The 11,510-nt window shown below is 56.8% G+C and overlaps 1 long non-coding RNA gene across 3 annotated transcripts in view; it reads right to left on the reverse strand.

Annotated features, from left to right (window-relative positions):
- The window catches only part of LOC143172908 (uncharacterized), a 90,500-nt gene extending 80,054 nt beyond the window's left edge, over positions 1–10,446 (reverse strand). For all 3 annotated transcript variants that reach the window (XR_012997431.1, XR_012997430.1, XR_012997429.1), the window contains exon 1: positions 9,877–10,446. This is a non-coding gene — a long non-coding RNA (uncharacterized LOC143172908). The remainder of the gene's footprint in view (positions 1–9,876) is intronic.
- Between the last annotated feature and the right edge of the window lie 1,064 nt (positions 10,447–11,510).

Below are 11,510 nucleotides of genomic sequence, written 5' to 3' on the forward strand. Positions count from 1 at the left end.
CTCTTCAGATTTCCCCCGCAATCCTTCGTGCCATTTAAGCCCGTCTTCATCCTACTTAGACAGACGCAGTCGTGTGCTTCATGTGTCTCTCTCCCGGAATTGGCTCCAAATAAACGGATCACGGATGTAAAACTATCCCCCCAAGACATATGACTAAGAATTGTCAAGGAGACTTTGGTCCACTATCCATGTCTATTATGCCAGTCACTCATCATGATCCCTTGTGGTGTGTCATACGTCATCATGACACTGATCCATGACACAGTTTAATGCTATTCGGGGATGCTCCGGCATAGCACAGCAGCCTGCCTCCACCCCGCACCTTTGGTAACTCGCTGCAAATGCGTCCCCTGGATCCTCTCCGAAGGATCACCGCGCAGCCTAAATCAAAAGCCGCCCTCCCAGGCACTTTCTGGCCAAAAGAGCACTGCCCGGGGTTTCTGGCTGTTCCCCTCTTTCGGGGTCGTTTTGCCTGTCCTCCCCGCCTCGTTTTTGCCTCGGGTCCCTCAGCCCAGCGGCTGTCCTCACCCTCCCTCCCTCCCCTCCCAACCTTGGGCTGAAGGGCAGCCCCCGCTCATTTCGGGGGGTCTCCGCCGCTTGCCGCGCGCTACACCCCGCGTTAGGCGGGGGTCTAAACACCCCGTGTTTAGACGTTAAACCCAGAAAGATGCCTGTCCGCAGATGAGCTGTCTATTCCACGCGTGGGCGAAAGGCGGCATCTCCGCGCTGGGCACACGCGGGGGGGGGGGGGGGGGGGGGGCGATGGCGTGTAAGCACGCCAGCCAGCCCCTCTCTGCACCTCCGTGGGTCGTTAGCGTGGGGGGACCCGGGGGCTGTGGGGGCGTGCGTGGCAGCCCCTCGGGGCCACCCTCCGACCCAGCGTCGGAGCATCCCCTGGGCTCCGGCCCCGGTGCTGCGGGAGGGAGGCAGACAATAGCGGCGGCTGCAACACCTGCGATCTATCACGGCAATGAAATATGTACAGTAATGTGGAGTAATTGCTCTTTCCGCTTCCAGAGGGAGCTCAAAGCTGGAAAATCAAGGTTAGAGTCTTCCAAACTGTAAACAATTTCCACGGGGCACATCCAAAGCGCACGCGGATAGACAGAGAGAGCGACACAGAGAGAGTTCCCCGCTTGCCTCAGAAGGGACTTTAAGATTCATTTACCATCGTGCGAGGAGGCATAAAGACTCTGTCAACGTGTATTAATCTGTTTAGCTACAGCACGGGGCTGAGAAACTTTTACCTGCGCGCAGCGGGGAGAAACCCGAGGGGGGTACAAGGTGAGCGGGGATCCGGGCTGATGTGCGGCAGGATCAGCGCCGCAAAAATTAATCCATTGCAGACCTCAGGGCTGTTCAGCAAGTACATAAGCTCCGGCTGGAAATAGCGACCTGCTTGTGCACGTTCACGCAGGGATCTCACGCGTGTCGTGCGCGTACGGCTGCGGGTAAGCGCGGGTGTCCCGCCTGCGTGCAGAGTTTCGGGGTTTGGGCTCGTGGGATACACCCGAGTGTCAGGTTGTAGCGTGGGATGTGGATATACACATCCACCCCCGCGTACGCACCTTTCTCCGTAAATTCTCCCCCCGTGTAACTCTGCGCGCATCCGTATTATATGTTTTATTAAATGCAGATCATCCCACTCGGCGGTTCGCAGTTCGGTAACGGCTGACACTAAAAATTTAATGCTGACTCGGAAGTGGCACACGCTAATTAGGAGGTGCGTCGAGCACGGACCCCTGGAAGAGCGGCCGGGATTTGGGTCTGGGGAGAGGCGTTACTTCCCCGCTGCGCCGAGCTCGGCCAGCGCTCAAGAGGCCAAAACCCATCCTCATCCTCGTCATCCCCCTCCGCCCCGGGTCGTGCCCGCTCCGTGCTGCCCGCTCACCTGCGCAGCCTGAGCGTCAGCGCACGCCCACGCCCACGCACACACACTCACTGACTCACACTCCCACGCGCCGTCCCTGCCTCCTGCTCCAGCCGGGCGCATCTTCCGCGCTCCCCATCTCCCCTCCGCAGCCGCCCCCTGCCCCTCCGTCCCCCCCGGCCTCCAGGACTCCGAGCGGTGTCACATCCTGGGCATAAATCACCGGGAACAAGCCGCAGGTTCGTTTCCTTCGGGGAAAAATAAACAAGTAAAAATAAATAAATGAACCCGGCTTTATTGCTCTTTTAGCAGAGAGGTGGCATGTCTCCGCTTGTAAAAGGAGGGGGGGAAGAAGACAGTACATTAAAGAGTCACCACCGTCTCCCTGACAAGTCATTACGCCTTCATCCCCCACCAATTAACCACACCTCACGGGGCTGCCGCTAAATTGGGCTGAAAACTAAGGGATCCTCTCGAGTCCCGGCGTGTGCCCGGGACGGGACGGGACGGGACGGGGGTGTCCCCTCGGGCGGCCCCGAAAGCCCCGCGGGTCCCGGGTCAGCCCCCCGGGGAGCGGGGCCGGCCGGCCGGCCGGGTGCGCGCAGGCGGGGGGGGGCCGCGGAGCGGTGCGCACCTGCGCTGGGAGGCGGCGGCGGCGGAGCGGCCAGGGGCGGGGGTCGCCGGGAAGCAGCCTCGGCCCAGGGATGCCCCTTCAGAGCGCGGCGCCTGGGGCACTCCCCCTTGGGCTGCCAAAACTTTTTCCTTTTTCTATTTTTTTTTTTTTTTTTTTTTTTGCTCCCCCCCCTAAACTCCTCACCCCGCGCTGGAGCCCTGATCCGTAGCACAGCCCAGCAAACAATTGTTTATCTCCCTTACAATAGCAATTTTATGCGGTACAATGCGACTTATGCAGCAATGAATACGCGTAGAGAGCTGCGAGGGGACATGAATGCGTACGGTAAAATGCCACCTTCCCTACCTGTCCCTTTTCTTAGCTAGTTCGAACAAAAGGCACCCCGGATGCTTTTTGTGGCACTGAATTAATTCCAAATATTTGGTACACAAACTTAGCGAGCCTAAAGGAGATTAATTTTCCAGGGTAATCCAATTAAAAGATTTCTAAACTAATCTTTGTGCAAAAAAAAAAAAAAAATAGTGCAAGGCTAAAGAGTAAAATCGGTTTTATGACAGTGATTTATTGCACCAGTTTGGACTATAGAAAGAGGCTTTCCTCGCTTGGAGATGACCACTGTTCCCTCCCACCCCACCCGAGGTCGCAAATATACCCTGGCATACGTGTGGCTGAATCTGTTTATTTTATTTTTATTTTCTGGAAAGACTATCATCCGGGCGCCAATCTCGCCCTTAACGCGCCAAGGAAGGGAGTTTGGTCGCTTACAAGTACCCTAGACTTTTTAAAGTGCTAATAGATTTATGGTCTCTTTTCCGACGCCCATCCAGAGTAATTAGCACATATGTTCTAAATAGATGATAGTTTTGTGAGCAATAAAGCAATTACCCATCGCTAGAGCTGACAGTTCCTCCAACTAAACTCCAACCAGCAGCTAATTGGAAAAGTCATTTCAGCTCCATTGTCTGCAATTAGTCCTGCTAAACTATTACACCCAAACTACCTGGTTTGAGGTTTATTTATTCATTTCTATTTGCGTTTACAAACGTTTACCAAGTCACGCTTAACTTTTCCAGGCGACGGGCGTCTCTGGGGCTGGGTTTTTTTCTCCTTTCGCATCCAGGAGAGCCACGCTCCCATCTTGGCGGTGCTGGAGGGCTCAGCGGTTCACAAACATGTGTCCACTCTGCTGAGCCGGGGTGATAAAACCCCATTTTCCCGGCCAGCGCAGCCAAGCGAGGGCGGTAGGGAGGAAGGAGAAGGGTGATCCTGCTTGAAGGAAAAAAAAAGGAAAAAAAAAAAAAAAAAGAAAACCAAAAACCTAATTCCCCTTTCACCCGAGCTCAGTATTTAAGGACAGCCTGGGCAATCCCCTAGCACCCCTACTCGCTGGAGGAGCCCGTGTCCGTCCGTCCCCGACCCCCCCCCCCCCCCCCAACCCTGCCTGGGGACACGGTGCCCCTTCCCATGGCACCGGAGGGCGGGGAAAGGTCTGCGGGTCGGGGGAGCCCTTTTCCGAAACTGCCCCCTCCTCGAGGGTGGAAAAATTAAACGAGGCGGTGGGGGCTGAGGACTTGTGCACAGTGAGTGGAAAAAATGTGTTAAACATCGGTTTGACGCCCCACCGGAGCTTCAAAATATACACCGGCTGGATTCCTTCTACCTAATTTAATCTTTATTGGACTGGGTTTCTTCTCCCCATCTATTCACCAGAAGTCCCAGAAAAACGTACCACAGGAGAGAAGGGGGGGGGGGGGGGGGGACACGCAGAGGGGAGAGGAGTGTTTAGTCCTTCATTTGAACCGCAGGCTTTAGCAGGTATTTAGCAGGGAGACACTCCAAGGAGTTTGAAGTAGGTCTCTTAAGTCAAGACTTCTGCCCAGGGCTTGAGCTGGTCCTGGAGTGGAAAAGATTTGTGTGTTGGGATGGGAACTTGTAGCCTTAGCAACAAAGTAGTCACTTGAAGGAATTTACAGCGAAAGCATCCCAGACTGAGAAAGAAACGCCAATTTCTGAGCGGCTAGGAGGGAAGAGATAGTGCCCTGGCTTGAGCCTCTAAGAACAAAGCTTTTTCTATTTGCCAGCGGCCCCCAATTTTGTCCGCCTCACTTTTTCCTTTTTTTTTTTTTTTCGGTTAAGCCTAAAAAAAAAAAAAAAACCAACCCAGCCCAGCCTTGGCAAGATGACCCCCAGAATACCGCGGGCACCCCCGTCGCCGCCTGCACACCGGCCGGGCTCGGGCAACCGGCAAAGCGCAGTCGGTTGCCCACCGAAGGGCTCCAAAAGCCACCCTCTCCCGGCGGCCGGGGCTGCCTCCCAGTCCTGGCACCCTCGATAAGTGCAAATTACCAAAATCCCGGGGTCTGAGGGTGAGAGGGAAAATAATGTCGGGCCGCCTCTCCGCGCTGCGCCTCCGAGCATCACCCCCCGGGAAGGGTCCTTACCGGCCGGGCGCTGAGAGGGGGTCCCTGGGGCGCTGGTTGCCACCCCCCCCCCCCCCCAGCCCCCCGACCCCGACCCCGGGACGGGAGTACCCTGCCCCGCGGGGTGCGCGGGGGGGGGGAGCTGGGGGGGGGGGGGGGCATGCCTGTGCCTCCGCGGGCGCGCAAGGTGCGCGCATGGCAGACGCCGGCCGCAGGGGTCCGCCCGCGCGGGTCCCTGCGTGCTCGCACCCACGGGCACGCACCCCTCCGGCCAAGCAGCCCCCGCGCAAAAGCATTTTCGTTGCTCCCGGAGCGCGCACACACACACACACACACACACACCCTTTTTTTTTTTTTTTTTTTTTCCTTTTTCCATTACGGGCGATTAGATGGTGTCTATTCAAAGTTGCTGATCCAGAGAGAAAATAGGAGTAGATAAAAGGAGATTTCGAGTGACCTCCTCGTCCCTTTCACACCAACCTGAGCCCCAGAATAGCCAAGGATCAACTCGGACAAAAGCCCTTTCCTTTTCCCTTTCAGCTTCAGAAGATTCAGTGCAAGGGGTTAACAATAAAACATATAACTCTAGCCCCGTTTGGTAGGATCAGGCAATTTTGTATACCTTATTAACGACACCGTTGGATATGCCCGGGCTTCACCCCTAGAAACGTGTGAATAAAAAAATAAAAAAAAAATAAAAAAAGAAAAGAAAAAGAAAAAAGCCTTCGGGTGGTAAAATACATAGCAGTCATTTACAGCTTTTGTGTTGGGCTGGAGCGATTTGCTGTGTTTATTCTGTTTCGTTTAAACTTTATCTAAAGCGCATCCCCGTCCTCCCCACGCAGACAGAATACGCTGTAATAAACATATCTTACTCCTGACAGTTTAAGTGAAAACGCTAAGGTTTATTACTCAGATCAACTTCTGATGAGGTAAATATGATTATATCGCTACTGTTGTTACCAGCCGCGCTGCCGCATTTTCCCCAGCAAAACACTTTTGCACCGTTTTATCTCGGATGCTGGGGAGAAAGTGACATTAAATACTCGAACGCCTTGGAGCCGATCTCTGGTCTGCCGAAAGTCCAGCTCGGATCTACTCCTGACGGACTAATCCCCGCAGTAAAAGAAATGGGATCTCTGACAGGTAACTATTAAGGAAATGATTATATACTGCCGTCGATTGCGTTGTCAGGACAATCTCACAACTTTCAAACTCGTTTCCAAACGTCAGCTCTTCATCAAAAGCTCCAGCCCAGTTCGGAATCATAAATAACACCGAATTCATCCCCTAACAGCAGCCGGGGGTTTAAAATACAGTCAGAGGTGTTTCAACGCAAAGCCTCGTGTTAATGGCTTTTGTACACTTTTGTTTCTCTTGGCTTCGGCGCTCAGATCACCGCAGCTTTATTTGTGCCGAAAGTAAATATTTGGTCCTGGATTCACCAGTGTGTTGAAAATGATTCCCAGATTTGCCTTATATAGGAAGGTTTGGTTTGCATCAAGAGGTCATCAATTTCTTTTCCTGGAGCTCTGCTTGGGAATTGCCATGCTCCTTTATGCTGTTAGACGAGTGGCCTTCGGTTTGGGTGCTTTCTCTCCCCTCCCTACGCAGACGTGGGTTTGGGCTTTTGGGTTTTCTTTTTTTTTTTTTTTTTTACTTCCAGGCACAGATTTAATTTTTTTTTTCCTTTTTTTCTCCTTCTTTTTTTTTTGTTAATAAAAAAAAAAGAAAAAGGCAGACTTTCGGATGCTCAGGCGTTTCTGTTTGGATGGATGGCGAGCGCAAAGTTGTGATTCAGCGCCCTGCTTTTCGGGTTGGCACCGGAGCCCGGTACTTTTGAGCGCTAACAAATGACAAACCCCGGCTCGGCGCGGCCCCGCTGCCGGGGAGGCTGCGGGGACAGCAGATTGCCTTCCCGAGGGGGTGGCGGGGGGGACTGGGGGGGCTGCTGTCACGCCGCTTTTTTGCCAATCCCGTCTAAAATAATTCCAGGGAAGCAGGCGGCGTGCGCGGAGGGGAAGGGCGGTCGCGTCTCTGGGTTAAGCACACGCGGAGGGCGAGGAGCCTGGGGGGGGACGGACACGGACGGACACCCTCCCGGGGGACACACACCCTCCCCGGGGGTCGTGGGACCCGCTGGGACGTGCAGCCGCTCCGGACAGCGCGGGGACGTCGGCCGCGACCCCAGGAGGATGTTTGGGGGGGTGGGCGGGGGGAGAAGGAGTCCTCTCCCACGAGTGATTTTTTTAAAAAATTAAATAAATAAGGCAGGATATGCGTGACGGGATGGCCGGGGGCCTGTGCGGGGCGGGGGGGGGGGGGGGGGTGGAGCAGGGAAAGGTGGAGGCCTCTTTTCCCCAAGGCCAGCCGCCTTCGGTGGGATGTAGAGAAACGGCCTGGGCGGTGGGCTCGGGCGACAGTGACAGGGATACCTGGAAGGGAGCGGGGGGATGCCCACCCGGGAGGAGGGGGGGCGGTGTCCATCCCCCCCGGCATCGGGCTTCCTTTAGAAAGCGGCGGGGGTCGGCGCAAAACACCCCCGGGGTGCGCGTCCCGCAGGGCGGCTGCGGGCAGGTGCTGCCGGCGGCGGCGAGCGAGGAGCCCAGACCCCCCTCCCGGAGGGGCCGGACCGGACACCACCACCGCCACCACCGCCACCACCCACCCCCCCCCCCGGCTGCCCAGGGCGATGCAACCCACCGGAGACCCCCTTCCCAGGGCAGGGGGCGACCGCTTCCCCTTGTAAAGCACCACCTCCCCCCGCCCGCCCGTCTCGTATCGCCCTCCCGGGAGAACTTGGTTGTCCTTCAGGTCTGGCCGAGGAGGGGGGGGGGGAGGGAGGGAAAAGGGGGGGGGGGAAGGAAGAGGGGGGAAGGCAAAAGATGAAGAAGGCCTGGGAGGAAAGGCCCTAGCACCGCCGGTGGGAAATGAGGCCTGGCTGGGCACCGCCGGCTGTCGAGGCCTGGCCCGGAACCGCCGCGCCCAGCCCGGCTGCGGGGGCCCCGGGGGGGGCAGCAGGGCCGGGACACACGATGGAGGCTGGAGGGGGTGTCCCGGTGTGACCGGTCACATCCCGTTTGCAACCGGCCCGGCTCGGGAAAGGGGCCGCCCCGACGGCTCCGACCGAGGGGTGCACAGGAGCGGGGGGGGGGGGGGGGGGCGCGGGTGGAGGGCAGGGGAAGGGGCCCCAACGCGACCCTCTGGTTTTACAGCGTCCCGGCGTGAAGGTGTCCGCCGGTCGGAGCAAGGGACGGCTAAAAACGCTAAAAATTGGGAGCGAGAGGGACATTTTTGCACGTCAGAGCCGCTCGCTGCGCCCTGTGACAGCAGCCTGCGCATTTATTGTCCGTCTACCCCGCTCCCTACGTGCGTGTGTACACATATATATACACACGTATATATGCACGTCCGTGCGCGTGTATTTTTTATTTTTATATATATATATATATATATATATCTCCTTGTGGAGCTTGGCAGGTGAAGGAGGCACTTAACATTTGTTTTGGAAAATGCAGGCTTCGGGTCTTGGCTCCCAGCTTACATGCAGCCGTGCCACTTACTAAACAGTAATAAAAATAATACCTTCAATCGGGTTTTACATTATATTCTGCCCCCGCCTCCCTCCCCGGCAGAAATAACGTGTAGAAGTTGTCACTACTAATCTCCAGAGGAACTTTTCCTTTCCAGAGGGGACAAGAAGGCTGCAGAGGAGAGGGGAGCCAGCGCCGTCCCGGGCTGGGTTACACCGGGGGGGAAAGAAAGAGACACACAGAAAGGGGGGTGGGGGTGGGGGGGGTGGAACAAACACCCAAATCCTCCCCAAACTCTGCCACCTTCAAATCCCAGCCTGAACCCTGGCCTGGGGAAAGCGGGGTCTGGGGCGACAGAGGGAAAATTAAGTCTGAGCAAGTCCCCAGCGCCGTCTCCTCTACCCATTCCAGATCCGCAGAGGTTAAGAAGCAATCGGAGCTCATTTCCCAATTAAATGTGAGTTGTGACCATTTTTAAGCGTCCCTGTAATTTGTCGGGGAGAGGAAATGCCTCCCGTCGATTGAACTGTGCTTTAACCTGGCCAGCTGAGGCACGAGGCTACTTTTATTGATGGATGCCCTCCGTCCCGGCTCCCTCCCCAGGCTCCTGCACAACAACAGGACGCCGCAGACGGGATTTTCCTCGGGACTCCCGCAAACTCCACCGGCCCTTCACGCATCGTCTTTTTTTTTAAAGCCCACATTTAATAGCCGCTTTCCCTCAGCACGCAGCAAATGAAAAACCGGCAAGCACTTACAGCCAGGCGAGGGGAGAAAATACCTCCCCGCCGCACACACCCCCCTACCCGGACCAGCGCAATTGGAGCGGGTTTGGGCTCCCTCCCGATCGCGGTCTCGCCCAGCCCGGCTGGGAAGCGTCTGATTGCTGCCCCTTTAATCTGTTGACACTATCGCCCAGATAAACAGGCTGCCATCGATCTTTTCATTAGGTGATCAAATAACAAACAGAGCAGGTGGAAGAGGAGAGCGTCGGGATGCTCGCACTTCCCTGCCCGGCGTCCTGCCGCCGCTGCCGCCAGCGCCGGGAGCTGTGCTCGGCACTGGCGTGGGGTCGGTGCCCGCGAAACCCGCGTGGGTCCCCTCTGAGAGCCACGCGCGTTATCTGAGCGGGGGGGGGGGGTGGGTGGGGGTGGGGTGAGGTGGAAATACCCACGCACGTTTCTATAGGGGGAAAGGGGAAGGCGGAGGGGCTGGGGGGAGAAATTCTCGGGACAAAATGAGGGCTGGGCGCCTCTCCCTCCGCCCGAATAACGGGATGCCCAAATAACGGGACGCGCGGGGGGAGGGGGGGGGCAGCCGTGGGGAGGGGGGGGGGTTGGGGAAGGTCTCCCCGCCAAGTGCCGCGGCCCCGCTCCCCTCCCTCCGCCCCGAAACCCGAGGAACGAAGCGGCGACTTGCCTGGGGTGGGCCGGCGTGGCCGGGGATCCGGGGCCGGCGGCGGGGAGCCGGGTCCGGGAGGAGCCGGGCTGCGGCTGCTGGGTCCGTCCACCTTCTCTCAGGCTTTCTGCCTCTGTCTGTGTCTGTGTCTCTGTCTCTCTCTCTCTCTCTCCCCCTCTCTCTCCGTGCCTTGCTCTGCCTCTTTTACTCCCTGTCTCTTCACAGTCTGGGGAGTAAAATCTAGATGATACACACACCGAGCTTGCTTTTTTTGTCCGATTTAATCTTATTCGTTTCACCTTTTCACTGACCAAGAGACAGGACCGAGAGTTTATTTGGAAAGAGGGAGAGAGAGGAAAGGAGCCTACTGTTGCATAGTCAATAACATCCTTTTTATCAATGCAATATACAATAGAGACGGCTTGGCCGGGGGACTCATTGAAAATCTCTTCATTATTTCGGGACAAAAATCAAGCGTTTATTCTGATCTCAGAAATGATCAAGGATTCTCCTCTCCAGCCGGCTCCCAGCCTCAGATTTCAGAGCTGACAGGGAAAGAAGAAGGAGAAAAAAAAATGTGATCACGATACATCAAAGTTGAGGGCTTTTTTTTTTTTTATGAAAGCAGCATCTCTTTACAAAAAATAATAAAAATAAAACTCCTGTCATATATTTCATCCCCTTTTCCCCCGCAGGTCTTTCCCCCGGCTTCCAATCTGATAAGAAACTTTTATGGGACCTAAGAAGAGGGTAGGGTGTCGAGTTTGGGGGGGGGGGGTGTCGGTTAGTTTGGTTTTGGGGGGGGGGTTACAGTTTGTTTCTTCTTTGTCACACGCAGTCTTTCGACCCAAAGCGAATCTCGGACCTCTGGCAGAAGGGGGAGGTTTCCGGGAAGGCAGGCTTGTGAGGAAGGAGGGACAGGATTTGGAAAGAAGGGGGTTCTTCTCTCCAGCGACGTTTGCTATTAAAAATAAAGAAGGGAAAGGAAAAAAAGATTAAAAAAAAAAAAAAAGAGGGGGGGGGATGAAAGGCCGCAGACAGGCCCGGCGGCCCACCCCGGGCCCCCCGGGCTCCCCCGGGCCGGCGGCTCGGTGCCCGCTAGATGGCAGCCGGCGCCAGCGATTCCCGCTCCGCGCCGCCGCCGCCGGGGCCGCGGAGGGGAGCGAGGGGGGGGGGAGGCGGAGGGGAGCGCGTCCCCCCCCCCCCCGCCACCCGCCACCCGCCACCCGCGCGGAGCAACTCACTTTTGGGGAGGGGAGGGAAGGGGGGGGGGGGGCCTGCGCGCGGGGTGGTTGGGGTCGTTCTGCCCGCTCCCCCCCCCCCCCCAAAAAAAGAAAAAAAAAGGGGAGGGGGGGTGGTGATTTCCCACGCGGGAAGCGCGGAGCCCAGCGGGGCGGTGGAGGAGGGTGGACATATTAGGTGAGGAATGAGGGGTGAGGGACGGGCGGCAAAAATAGCCCAAAGTGGAATGGGAGCGTGTAGAGGTGTAAATGTGTGCGTGGACGTGTGTGCATGTGCGTGCGTGCAAGGGTGCGCGCACACGCGCGCCTGCCTCTCCGTGCAGCGAGCGTGTTTTCTCCTCCATCGTTAAAACCCCTGGCGTGGCTTTCGCGATTGGGAAGGGAGAGAGAAATCCCGAATTTCAGACGCGGAGG

The sequence above is a fragment of the Aptenodytes patagonicus genome, chromosome Z (genome assembly GCF_965638725.1).
Source record: "Aptenodytes patagonicus chromosome Z, bAptPat1.pri.cur, whole genome shotgun sequence".
NCBI lineage: Eukaryota > Metazoa > Chordata > Aves > Sphenisciformes > Spheniscidae > Aptenodytes > Aptenodytes patagonicus.